Raw genomic sequence first — 12,973 nt, forward strand, 5'->3', positions numbered from 1 at the left:
GGGTTGGAACTTTACTGTATTTCCATTACTTTTTATAGAACCCCCAATTGCATGTGCTGTGATAGATCAGCACAGGATTATGGGAATGCATAATCTATCACAGGCATCAGCTAATGAGGGCTTTCTAGGTTTTGATTGAACTCCTTCCATTTTCCATACACATTAAAGACACATCATCTAACATTTCAAAAGAATGCGTTGGAAACTGAAGCAAGCGGTCCACATTGCATGACATATGTGGTTAGGAGAACAGATTTTAGGCCCAGCTGATGAGCACAGAACGAGACCGCAAATGAGCGTTCAGACATAAATGACATTATTGTTATTTTTGTGCATACATGTACAAACCAATATCAATTTATAGTTCTCACAGCTTTTAAGCAAGGAATTGCCAAGACTCAAAGTGCAATATCTTAGTGCTGGGAAGAAAAAAATAATATACAAAATTCATACAAAAACTGAGAACCACAGGCATAAAATTTACCATTGTCTTTATTTAAAATAAAAAAAGCAAGTCAAGTTCATAGTTCGCATTAGCACCTTTAACGAAAAACACAATACTCAACCAAACTTTCTCAACATCCTGTTCTTACAATAAGATTATACAGATGTCTCTATAACTGGAGACCAGAGAAACGGCAACAACAGGCATTCTAATAAGACGTCCGAGCAGTCCCTGTAAGCACTGTAAAGCCTGGCTGATGCCAGATAAGAGTTTAAAGGCCTGGTATTAAGAAAGTGTGTAATGCTGCGTGGGTTGAGGAGGTCAGAAGGCTGGAGGAATGTTATCTAGAGCTGTGTGGATCTGTGCAAAGGCTTCCAGCAACCCTGAGGCCCTTAATGAGACTGTGAGCTTATTGAGAGGCAGCATCAACAACGTCCTATTTTTACCAGGCAGGGACGGTGTTGGCAAGTCGTCGCATACGCCTGTGGAAAAAAAATATTAATGTGTAATACTAATAGTAATACATATTATTTATAAATATTATGCATGCCAAGAAACGGAATAAAATTTAACATGTACCAATTGCAAAAAATGTATTAAAATGAAATATAGAATCAAAATATATAACATAAAATGGTGTCTAATAGGTGAGGCCTAATTTGAGCATCTTTCTTACCTTGTGTTTCTGTCCTGATCTCTGATTTTCTTCTCCATCTCTGCATCTGTCAGGGTCTCCAGCAGAGGGCACCACTGGTCGGCATCACCTGTGTTCCGAATGGCAATCTCCACAGTTGGTAATGGGTTCTCACTAAAAGAGCCATATGGAGTCAGAAGTGGACAGCATAAATTAAACATCATGGAATCCCAATGATGCTTCACTGATGACCACTGAGGAATAGAGGTGATGGTTTCTAGAAATATTAAAAGTTTAATAATATAATTTTAAACTTTTGTTAAGAAAAACTATTTCTATATTCATATGATTTACTTCTAATTATCATACAAAAATAAAAGCCATGCTTTGGCAGCACATGCAGGGGTCAAACAGAACAGTCACCAAACCACTGTCTGTTCTGGTATCACTAGGTTTATGCTATCTCTGTCATTTCTAGAACCCCCCCCCCTGCATTATACATTCACAACATGTCCATATACAAGGACAAGTGCTGCAAAGATATAAAAAATAAGAAGAGATGAAGGTACTCAGCTTCCCATGGAATGAAACGTGGGGGGTAAGAGGGAGAGAAGATCAAGAAATTTTGAAGTATATTGACCTGAAATCAGACCTATTGGAACAGACAGTGGGAGAAACAAACAATTAGAAGGTTACAGCAAAGCAAAAACAAGAAGCAATGAAGTTAATCACAAAGAATGAAACAAAAACTTGATCTTGTAACATTTTAACAGTTCTAACTGAGCAACAAAGCAAATAATGTGCCATTTATTATCGACTGACATTGTACTGCTAACTGGTTATGCTCCACAAATCCCGACCCTTAAAAGGCAAAAGTAGGGTTGCAAGCCATGCAAGAGAAAAGCAACTGAATTCCAAAACATTATGAAGGAAAAAAAAAAATCAATGTGGTCTGTACTGCAGAGAGAAAAATAGCTGTATAGAGTTAAAGTTATTTTATAACTAACTGAGGAAGAAAGACACATAAAACTGCTTCAAGGCACAATAAAGAGAAGTCACAATGCTTGAACGGTTGTCTGCTTGCTGTTGGACAAATCAATGAGATTGTAAAGAACCAGTGTATAGGCCAGACAGACCGCATTAAAGATGGTGTGTTTGTTTGTATATGACCACATAATAAACAGTAATGGAAATTCCACTCGATACGACCTTAGAACACAGTAAATCATTCATTTAAATGGAATCAGGCCGCTGACATCTCTACAGACACACGGGATATAGATACAGGACAAACAAACACAGATATCAACATAAATATCACATGCAAGAACACCAAAATATACATACGAGACATACGCTACTGTTAAAAAAAAGTTGTTTGAAAGAAATCTCAAAGCAATTCTTTTAAAGCATTGCTCACCAAGGCTTCAGAAATGCAGTAAAGTCATTCACATGCTTAAATATACATTAACCTAAATCTAAAATGTAACTGAAATAGATCATTATTATTACTGTTATTATTATGGGTTTTATCATAGTTGTTCCTAGCTTGACAGTGATTAGAAATCCATCCTCAATACCTAACCCATAAGCATCTCTCTCACTGGTCAGCAAGTTTTTGTGGTAAGCGAAACAATTCAGACTACACTCAAAGAAGTTGGATCACTGTAACGGAATGTATAGTTTCATATCGTTTTTCATTCGGTTTACAAAATACCTCCTGATTATTGGGTAAAATCCAAGGGAACATTACAGGCTAGGGAAATCATTAATTCTCTGGCTTATGACAGTGAGGTGGTGGTATCTATAAATACTAAAGAACAAATCTCAACAGTATAAGCCACAGAGAGGCAAACCACAGCGAGTCTTCCTTTAGGCCCTCAGCACGTATAAATCATGGCAAGCAGTGATTTTGAAAACACGCAACGGTCCTAAAATGACTCTACAGGGAATCCAGTGTTTTTGGAGGGGCTTCGAAAACCAAGCAACTACCTCATTTATGGACTACCGCATTAAAATGGACCATCAGCATCCTGAAACTAAAAGCCCAAGGCACATGGATTTTCTAGCAATAGTTTTGCCCTACAGCACACACTGGGAACAAGAACGAACATTTTGTGCTTGTGTATACGAGAAAGCAAAAGTGAGAAACCTGAACTTGAACTCAAACTGATGTTTGAGCATTAACCCACTGGCCATTATTGGAAGTGCATGTATGTTGCCCACCTGAAGGCGTACGTCCTCTGATGCCAGCTGAGCTGTCCGCGGATGCTGTAGGCAATGGTGGTGACAAACTCTCCTCCGAGGCCCAGCTCAGAGCAGAGCTTCAAAGCGAACGTTTCTGGCGAGTTCTCCTTCTCTGACATGTCCCATTCGAATTGGTCCACTAGAGAGATGTTCCCCACGTGAATGTTTAGCTGAAAGCACAATGCAGGTTGGCAACGGAATTAACCACATGCATTATGATTAGCCAGTGTTTAATGCAACAAGACCATTTTCCAGACACACATTAATCAGGCCTTGACATGAAAAGCTAAACCAGTTTAACTAATTAAGCCCAACTGATCAAAATGGACCTCTATTTGTATTTGGATACCATTTTAAAACACACCTTAATGATGACTCTCTGGTCCGTCTGCTCATCCAGAATGCTGTCGGTAGGATAGGACTCGATCTGCTGTCGAATGGCTGAGGCGATAGCAGGGACGAAGGTAAGAGGATTCAAGTCCAGGTCATCAGACAGGATCTCAGCAAACATCTCTGGCGTCATAAGTTTCTCTGGAGATTCAAAAGCAGACAGAGTTACACTTCTGTTCTTAAATGTATTTAGCACAAATGAATCTTGTATGTCTTTGCTTTTCATATGCATTACTGTTGAAAAGCAATGCATAAGAAAAGTAAAGCAAAGCAACAATTTTTTTTAAAATTTTTCCACCTTACCATTCATGTTCCAGGTGAAGGCATCTCTGAGCTTTTGCCCATCAATCTCCATGTCCAGGCGGATAGGCACCAGGACCTCTGCCTGGGAAGCATTTTCGTGGATGACTGCAGGGTCGTGATCATCGAAACTATGCATTGAAGAAAAGCAGAGACCCATAAACACACTCTATCGTTAAGTAGCACCATGTGCTGTTAAACACCACATTCTGAATAACAGCCGACAATTTTCCTTCATGTCCTGTCCTTTTCTGACACAACAAATACCCCAATATTTAACAACCTACATATGTGATTATGTGAGGGATTTAAAACGCTGGTCTTGTAAGTAATGACAGCAGAATAAAGTTGTTTTGAACACACTGGAGCAATGCTTGAAACCAACAGCTGGTTGGCTGCATTCTAGTCTGAACTGTCTCACTACAGCCAATCACTGAGATAAAAAAAAAAAAAAAAGGGTTTGTAATAAAAATGGGGACTTTCTGAGCATTTGGACCGTCATCAGGTTATCTTCTCATGTGGAAGGTCAGGAAGAAGGAACTTCAGCATGTCCAAAGAAAAATTAGCCTATCAAGAGTATTTGCTTTTCATAACACAACCGGAAAAGATTCTGTCAGCGATAAACAACATACTTGAAAAAACCTGTTAGCAAAAACAAGCCAGTGTTTTGGACTATTGCTTCATCTGCTGACCCCAAACAACCCAGTCATGGGACGTATGTAGCGGAAATGTGGTTTTGTTCCTTAGTAAACATCCTCTGGTTTGATATTGCCCTGATAGTCAGGGGGAAGTCGTGGCCTAATGGTTAGAGAGTCGGACTCATAACCCAAAGGTTGCCCGTTTTCCCAAAAGGGGGAAACTTTAAATATGGAAATTTTTCATACAAAAAAAGCATCAATTCGCTTCAGGAGGCCTTTATTAACTCCCCAGAGCCGTGTGGAGCACTATTTATGATGGTTGGACGCAGTTTATTGGACTTCTATTGGTCTATTGAACATCACAACCCATTCACTGCCATTATAAAGCTTGGAAGAGCCAGCACATTGTATTCATCTGAAAGAGTAAAGTCATATACACCTAGCATGACTTGAGGGTGAGTAAATCATGGGGTAATTTGCATATTTTCATCTCTTTCATGTTGTCAGCATTTAGAAGTATGCTAGCATATGCACTACCAATCAAAAGTTTGAGGTCGGGAGACTTTTAAAAAATATTTTAGAAAAAACAAAGTGTCTTATGCTCACCACAGGGATGCATTTATTCGCTAGTAAAAACAGTAATGTTGTAAAATATTATTACAATTTTAAATAATAGTTTTCGATTTTAATACATTTTCAAATTTAAATAAAATGATTACAGTCATGCCAGAGCTTAATTTTCAGCAGTCATTATTCCAGTCTTCAAAGTCACACGATTCTTCAGAAATCATTCTAATATGATGATTTGGTGCTCAAGAAACAGTTCTTATTATTATTAACGTTGAAAACAGTTGTGTGGCTTAATATTAATATACAGCAACATTTTGATAAATTGAATGTGGCCTTGCTGAATAAAAGTACTAATTTCTTTAAAAAAAATAAAAATAAAAAATAAATAAATTACTCACTCCAAACTTTTGAATTGTAGTTTTTGTTTTTAAAGCTAATAGCCCTGGATGAAAATCCATAAAACAGAGGGAGAACTTGTCAAACTCTCATTACTCATCTCACCATAATGGAAAGGTCCTTTTCTTGTCACGTCCCATTCTGTTTCTGTTGATAGTGGTGGAACAAGGCACTGCGTCCAGGTGGTGGGAGCTGTTGGGCAGGGTGGGTACCCACTGACTGTTCTTCTTCGCCTTTTGCTCCCTAAGTTCAGATATAGAGTTGCAACAACATAAACTCCAAAAGAACAAATATAGGCAAATTTAAAATATTCCATGAATTAAATGAAAAAATAAATTCACTCAAAAATATTAAAAAACAATAAATTATCTTTATCTAAATAATTAACATATAATACATTGCTCAAAAATGTATATTCAAAAAATTTGCCATTTTCCATTCACAAAACTGCCTGAAAGTGTCCATATTTGTAATAAAAACAACCCCAGTACTGCATTTATTCTATATTGTTTCCTTCTTCCTTGTTTTGCATTTAGACCTGTATGTCACATAAACAGAGACCACCGGTCTCCTTACCTGAGATATGCCGGAGGCTCTGTGCTGATGGACACAGCCTTGTACTTCTCATCATTCCCCTCGAAGATCTCCTCACACTCAGACGCCTTCAGCAGGGTCACACTGGTGGCTAAATTTGTGTAACCATGATCAAACACAGAAAGAACACTGCACAAACTTCTGTCCAGAAGCAGAAATAGGAGACTATGCGGTAGGTGCTGCTTACGGGTGCTTTCTGGACTTAAGACCATTTAGAGGGAAAGGAATCACTTACCGTGTGATGATGCTACAATTTTCTTCCTCTCCTCCATGGATGCGAGACGTCTCCATAGTGACGGGTACCGCTTATACAGAGAGCCTCTGAACATACGCAGATAGTTTCCAACCTAAACAGCAAGATTAAGCAAAAAAAAAACAAAAACCTTAAGGCAAGATACTACAGGCAAAAACATTTTTTCTTCTTCTTCTTTCTCATGCACTGGACACTTTTGAGATTTTGGGCTTTTTTAAGTTTAGTTTCAGTTTTAAAAAAAGTCCTTTTGTCAGACTAGCGGATTTTAGTAGTAGTTTATTTTATTACACTTCATGTATTTGAACGTATCTATTCGCATTCATTTCAACACATATCTATAAAAGTAGTTTTCTTAAGATTATGTTTTTTTTTTTTTTGATCCTGCATTAAGTCACAAATATATACCTCTGTGGCACTTACATACAGCAAACTTTATAACTGTATTCCTGTCTATATTCTGAAGGTTTTTACAGAGAGGTTTGTTCATATATTATTTAACTGGTTTATATAAGATTTAACTCCTAAAAACATGGGGATTTTTTGACAGCATTTTCAGATTTATGGAATGATAAAAGCAGATAAAAAAAAAAAAACATTGTGAAAACCGTTAACGCTAATGAAACAAGAATTTTAAACCTGGCTAAAAAACAAAAAAAAACAAAAAAAAAATGTCTTATGTCTTAAATGCACTGTGAATAATCAACCAGTGGTGAAGGTGAATCTACTTAAACCTGTGGTGCCTAATGTTTAAGTCAAAAGAGTTTTTCAGTCATTTACATACTATCATGTTGTTCAAAACCAGTATGAATTTCCTCTTTTTTTTTGGTACAAAAATGGAGGCATAATGATCTCGGTCACCATTCACTTTGACTGTGAAACCAGATGCAATGAAAGTGGATGGAGACTGAGCCTGGCATCTCCTTTTGTGTTACAATGGAAGAAACAATATCATAACGGTTTGGAACAACACGAGAATGGGTAAATAACGACAGAAATGTTATTTTTCTGTGTGAACTATCCATTTAACATGTTTATGGTACATTTAAATGACAAACTGCAATAATACAACAATATCTGCTAACTTGTTTTCCCTGAATATAAAATCGCACATTCAATCTGACTTTAAGGTCAGTACTTCACTTTACTGAGGAACGGTGATGCTTGCAAGCTCCATCGATCATTTAATAATGAATTTATTACGTCGATATGGAGATAACAGCATCTTTAACAGGCAACAACCAACAAAGAGAAGTCGGAAGATTATATTATAATGTTAATATGATGGCTACATTAACGCATATCAGATGTAAACATACGCGTAATTCTCTGTGAGACAGAAAACATACCTCTGAACCTATCATGTAAAAATCCCCATCTTGCTCGAGTTGAAATTTTATTGGTTTTCCAGGTCATCAGACAGGATCTCAGCAAACATCTCTGGCGTCATAAGTTTCTCTGGAGATTCAAAAGCAGACAGAGTTACACTTCTGTTCTTAAATGTATTTAGCACAAATGAATCTTGTATGTCTTTGCTTTTCATATGCATTACTGTTGAAAAGCAATGCATAAGAAAAGTAAAGCAAAGCAACAATTTTTAAAAAAATTTTTCCACCTTACCATTCATGTTCCAGGTGAAGGCATCTCTGAGCTTTTGCCCATCAATCTCCATGTCCAGGCGGATAGGCACCAGGACCTCTGCCTGGGAAGCATTTTCGTGGATGACTGCAGGGTCGTGGTCATCGAAACTATGCATTGAAGAAAAGCAGAGACCCATAAACACACTCTATCGTTAAGTAGCACCATGTGCTGTTAAACACCACATTCTGAATAACAGCCGACAATTTTCCTTCATGTCCTGTCCTTTTCTGACACAACAAATACCCCAATATTTAACAACCTACATATGTGATTATGTGAGGGATTTAAAACGCTGGTCTTGTAAGTAATGACAGCAGAATAAAGTTGTTTTGAACACACTGGAGCAATGCTTGAAACCAACAGCTGGTTGGCTGCATTCTAGTCTGAACTGTCTCACTACAGCCAATCACTGAGATAAAAAAAAAAAAAAAAGGGTTTGTAATAAAAATGGGGACTTTCTGAGCATTTGGACCGTCATCAGGTTATCTTCTCATGTGGAAGGTCAGGAAGAAGGAACTTCAGCATGTCCAAAGAAAAATTAGCCTATCAAGAGTATTTGCTTTTCATAACACAACCGGAAAAGATTCTGTCAGCGATAAACAACATACTTGAAAAAACCTGTTAGCAAAAACAAGCCAGTGTTTTGGACTATTGCTTCATCTGCTGACCCCAAACAACCCAGTCATGGGACGTATGTAGCGGAAATGTGGTTTTGTTCCTTAGTAAACATCCTCTGGTTTGATATTGCCCTGATAGTCAGGGGGAAGTCGTGGCCTAATGGTTAGAGAGTCGGACTCATAACCCAAAGGTTGCCCGTTTTCCCAAAAGGGGGAAACTTTAAATATGGAAATTTTTCATACAAAAAAAGCATCAATTCGCTTCAGGAGGCCTTTATTAACTCCCCAGAGCCGTGTGGAGCACTATTTATGATGGTTGGACGCAGTTTATTGGACTTCTATTGGTCTATTGAACATCACAACCCATTCACTGCCATTATAAAGCTTGGAAGAGCCAGCACATTGTATTCATCTGAAAGAGTAAAGTCATATACACCTAGCATGACTTGAGGGTGAGTAAATCATGGGGTAATTTGCATATTTTCATCTCTTTCATGTTGTCAGCATTTAGAAGTATGCTAGCATATGCACTACCAATCAAAAGTTTGAGGTCGGGAGACTTTTAAAAAATATTTTAGAAAAAACAAAGTGTCTTATGCTCACCACAGGGATGCATTTATTCGCTAGTAAAAACAGTAATGTTGTAAAATATTATTACAATTTTAAATAATAGTTTTCGATTTTAATACATTTTCAAATTTAAATAAAATGATTACAGTCATGCCAGAGCTTAATTTTCAGCAGTCATTATTCCAGTCTTCAAAGTCACACGATTCTTCAGAAATCATTCTAATATGATGATTTGGTGCTCAAGAAACAGTTCTTATTATTATTAACGTTGAAAACAGTTGTGTGGCTTAATATTAATATACAGCAACATTTTGATAAATTGAATGTGGCCTTGCTGAATAAAAGTACTAATTTCTTTAAAAAAAATAAAAATAAAAAATAAATAAATTACTCACTCCAAACTTTTGAATTGTAGTTTTTGTTTTTAAAGCTAATAGCCCTGGATGAAAATCCATAAAACAGAGGGAGAACTTGTCAAACTCTCATTACTCATCTCACCATAATGGAAAGGTCCTTTTCTTGTCACGTCCCATTCTGTTTCTGTTGATAGTGGTGGAACAAGGCACTGCGTCCAGGTGGTGGGAGCTGTTGGGCAGGGTGGGTACCCACTGACTGTTCTTCTTCGCCTTTTGCTCCCTAAGTTCAGATATAGAGTTGCAACAACATAAACTCCAAAAGAACAAATATAGGCAAATTTAAAATATTCCATGAATTAAATGAAAAAATAAATTCACTCAAAAATATTAAAAAACAATAAATTCTCTTTATCTAAATAATTAACATATAATACATTGCTCAAAAATGTATATTCAAAAAATTTGCCATTTTCCATTCACAAAACTGCCTGAAAGTGTCCATATTTGTAATAAAAACAACCCCAGTACTGCATTTATTCTATATTGTTTCCTTCTTCCTTGTTTTGCATTTAGACCTGTATGTCACATAAACAGAGACCACCGGTCTCCTTACCTGAGATATGCCGGAGGCTCTGTGCTGATGGACACAGCCTTGTACTTCTCATCATTCCCCTCGAAGATCTCCTCACACTCAGACGCCTTCAGCAGGGTCACACTGGTGGCTAAATTTGTGTAACCATGATCAAACACAGAAAGAACACTGCACAAACTTCTGTCCAGAAGCAGAAATAGGAGACTATGCGGTAGGTGCTGCTTACGGGTGCTTTCTGGACTTAAGACCATTTAGAGGGAAAGGAATCACTTACCGTGTGATGATGCTACAATTTTCTTCCTCTCCTCCATGGATGCGAGACGTCTCCATAGTGACGGGTACCGCTTATACAGAGAGCCTCTGAACATACGCAGATAGTTTCCAACCTAAACAGCAAGATTAAGCAAAAAAAAAACAAAAACCTTAAGGCAAGATACTACAGGCAAAAACATTTTTTCTTCTTCTTCTTTCTCATGCACTGGACACTTTTGAGATTTTGGGCTTTTCTTTTTTTGCTTCCATACAATTTTATTACACTTTATGTATTTGAATCTATCTATCTGCATCAATTTCAATACCTATCTAAAGGAAGTTTTCTCAATATGAGTTTTTTCTCCTGCATTAAGCCACACATCTTTACCTCAATACCACCTACATACAGTAACATTTACAGCTTTATTCCGGTCTATATTCTGAAGGTTTTTTACAGAGAGGTTTGCTCATATATTATTTAACTAGTTTATATGAGAATTTATTCTAAAAACATGGGGAATTTTGATAGTATTTTCTGATTTATGGCATGATAAAAAGAGACAACAAAAGCCCCCTTGTAAAAACTGTTAACTCTAATATGACAACAAAATGAAACATGAAGTGTTCAGATTTCTGTTTTGGAAATGTGTGCAAAATAGTGCATATTTAATCAGATTTAAACATACCATTTCATAAAACTTGTAATACAAACAATAAATAATAATAATAGGTTTAATGTCTTAATGTACTGTGACTACGATTAATCAACCAGGAAATTATGGTGATATCTAGTAAAAAAATTGTTTTTACCCAGTTCACCTGTGGTGCCTTAAAAGGACGTGACAAGTGTATAATGGTTCAGTTAAAAGTGTTTTTTTTTTTTCGTGTTGTTTCAAACTAGTATGACTTTTCTTTTTTCTGTGGAACACAAAATGGGATGTTAGGCATAATGTTCTCGGTCTATGGCAAGCCGTTTTAGCTTAAAATATTCCTAGCGTTACTCGTCGTAGCGTTTACTAGTAACAATTCAATTAGAGAGCTCTACAATTAAATTCTTACTAGTAACAATGCCAATTAGAGAGCTCTCTAAATCTATTTTAACTAGTTATAAATACAATAAGAGAGCTCTCTAATCATAATTGTTACTAGTAAGAACTGAATTAGAGAGCTCTTTAACTGGCATTGTTACTAGTAAGAATTTAATTGTAGAGCTCTCTAATTGAATTGTTACTAGTAAAAATGCAATTACGACGAGTAACACTGGGATTATTATAAGCTAAAACGGCTTGCCATACTCGGTCACCATTTACTTTCACTGTGAAACCAGATGTAATGAAAGTGGATGGAGACTGAAACAGTCCCCAGCATTGTACTGAACATCTCTTTTTGTGCTCCAATGGAAAAAAGAGAAAAGAATATCATAACGGTTTGGGTCAACACGAGAACGGGTAAATAATGACAGAAATGTGATTTTCTGTGTGAACTATCCATTTAACATGTTTATGGTGCGTTTAAATGACAAACTGTTATATTTATAACGTTATCTGCCAACTTGTTTGGCCCGAATATAAATCGCAAAAAATCTTGACTTTTATAGCTCGGATAGACAAGTGCTTCACTTTATAAAGGAACGGGCATGATTGCAAGCTCTATTGATCATTTTATCATTCATTCATCACGTCGATATGGAGATAACAGCATCTTTAACAGGCAACAACCAACAAAGAGAAGTCGAAGATGATGTTTTATTGTTAATATAATGGCTACATTAACGCATATCATATGTAAACATACTCGTAATTCCCTGTGAGACAGAAAACGTACCTCTGAACCTATCATGTAAAAATCCCCATCTTGCTCGAGTTGAAATTTTATTGGTTTTTGTCCAAATGTTTTACTCAACGCCATCTTTGCGAACACAATGAGCAACAGGGCGCATGCGCATGAAGGAAGCGGCGAAGTGGGAAAGGCTCCTGCACTGGGGCGCCGCGCTGCAGGCGTGCAGAAATGCCTTCGGTTGGAGGGCGCCTCACCGATGTTACAATATACGCCAGGAATCCTATTAAAATCAGCTGTAATAACTTTAGAATAACTGGTCTAGTATATTTGCTCTATATTTTATGTACAATTTACATTTAGCCAAGTCATCATTTGTTTGCCGTTACTAGCGCCATATGCTCTAAGCAGTAATATAAACAAATGCAATAAAAGCACATTTTAATATTTATAAAATTATAAATATTTATATATAAATATAAAGTCTTTACACACACACACACACACACACACACACACACACACACACATATACATATATATATATATATATATATATAATTATACTTTAAATAATTATATAGGCCTATATATTTTGGGGGGAAATGTGCTTGCGATTAAAGGGTAGACATAAAAACAGACCTTTTAAAATGGTAATCAGGTGTGACATCTACTTTAGAAAGAAGCAGTTTTCTCATTCTTGCG

At 36.7% G+C, this 12,973-nt stretch overlaps 1 pseudogene; it reads right to left on the bottom strand.

The window, feature by feature from the left end:
• Positions 1–472: 472 nt before the first annotated feature.
• Positions 473–12,431, bottom strand: LOC107548789 (SWI/SNF-related matrix-associated actin-dependent regulator of chromatin subfamily B member 1-A-like; annotated as a pseudogene).
• Between the last annotated feature and the right edge of the window lie 542 nt (positions 12,432–12,973).

This window comes from Sinocyclocheilus grahami, unplaced genomic scaffold, assembly GCF_001515645.1.
Source record: "Sinocyclocheilus grahami isolate Dianchi unplaced genomic scaffold, SAMN03320097.WGS_v1.1 scaffold355.1, whole genome shotgun sequence".
Lineage (NCBI taxonomy): Eukaryota > Metazoa > Chordata > Actinopteri > Cypriniformes > Cyprinidae > Sinocyclocheilus > Sinocyclocheilus grahami.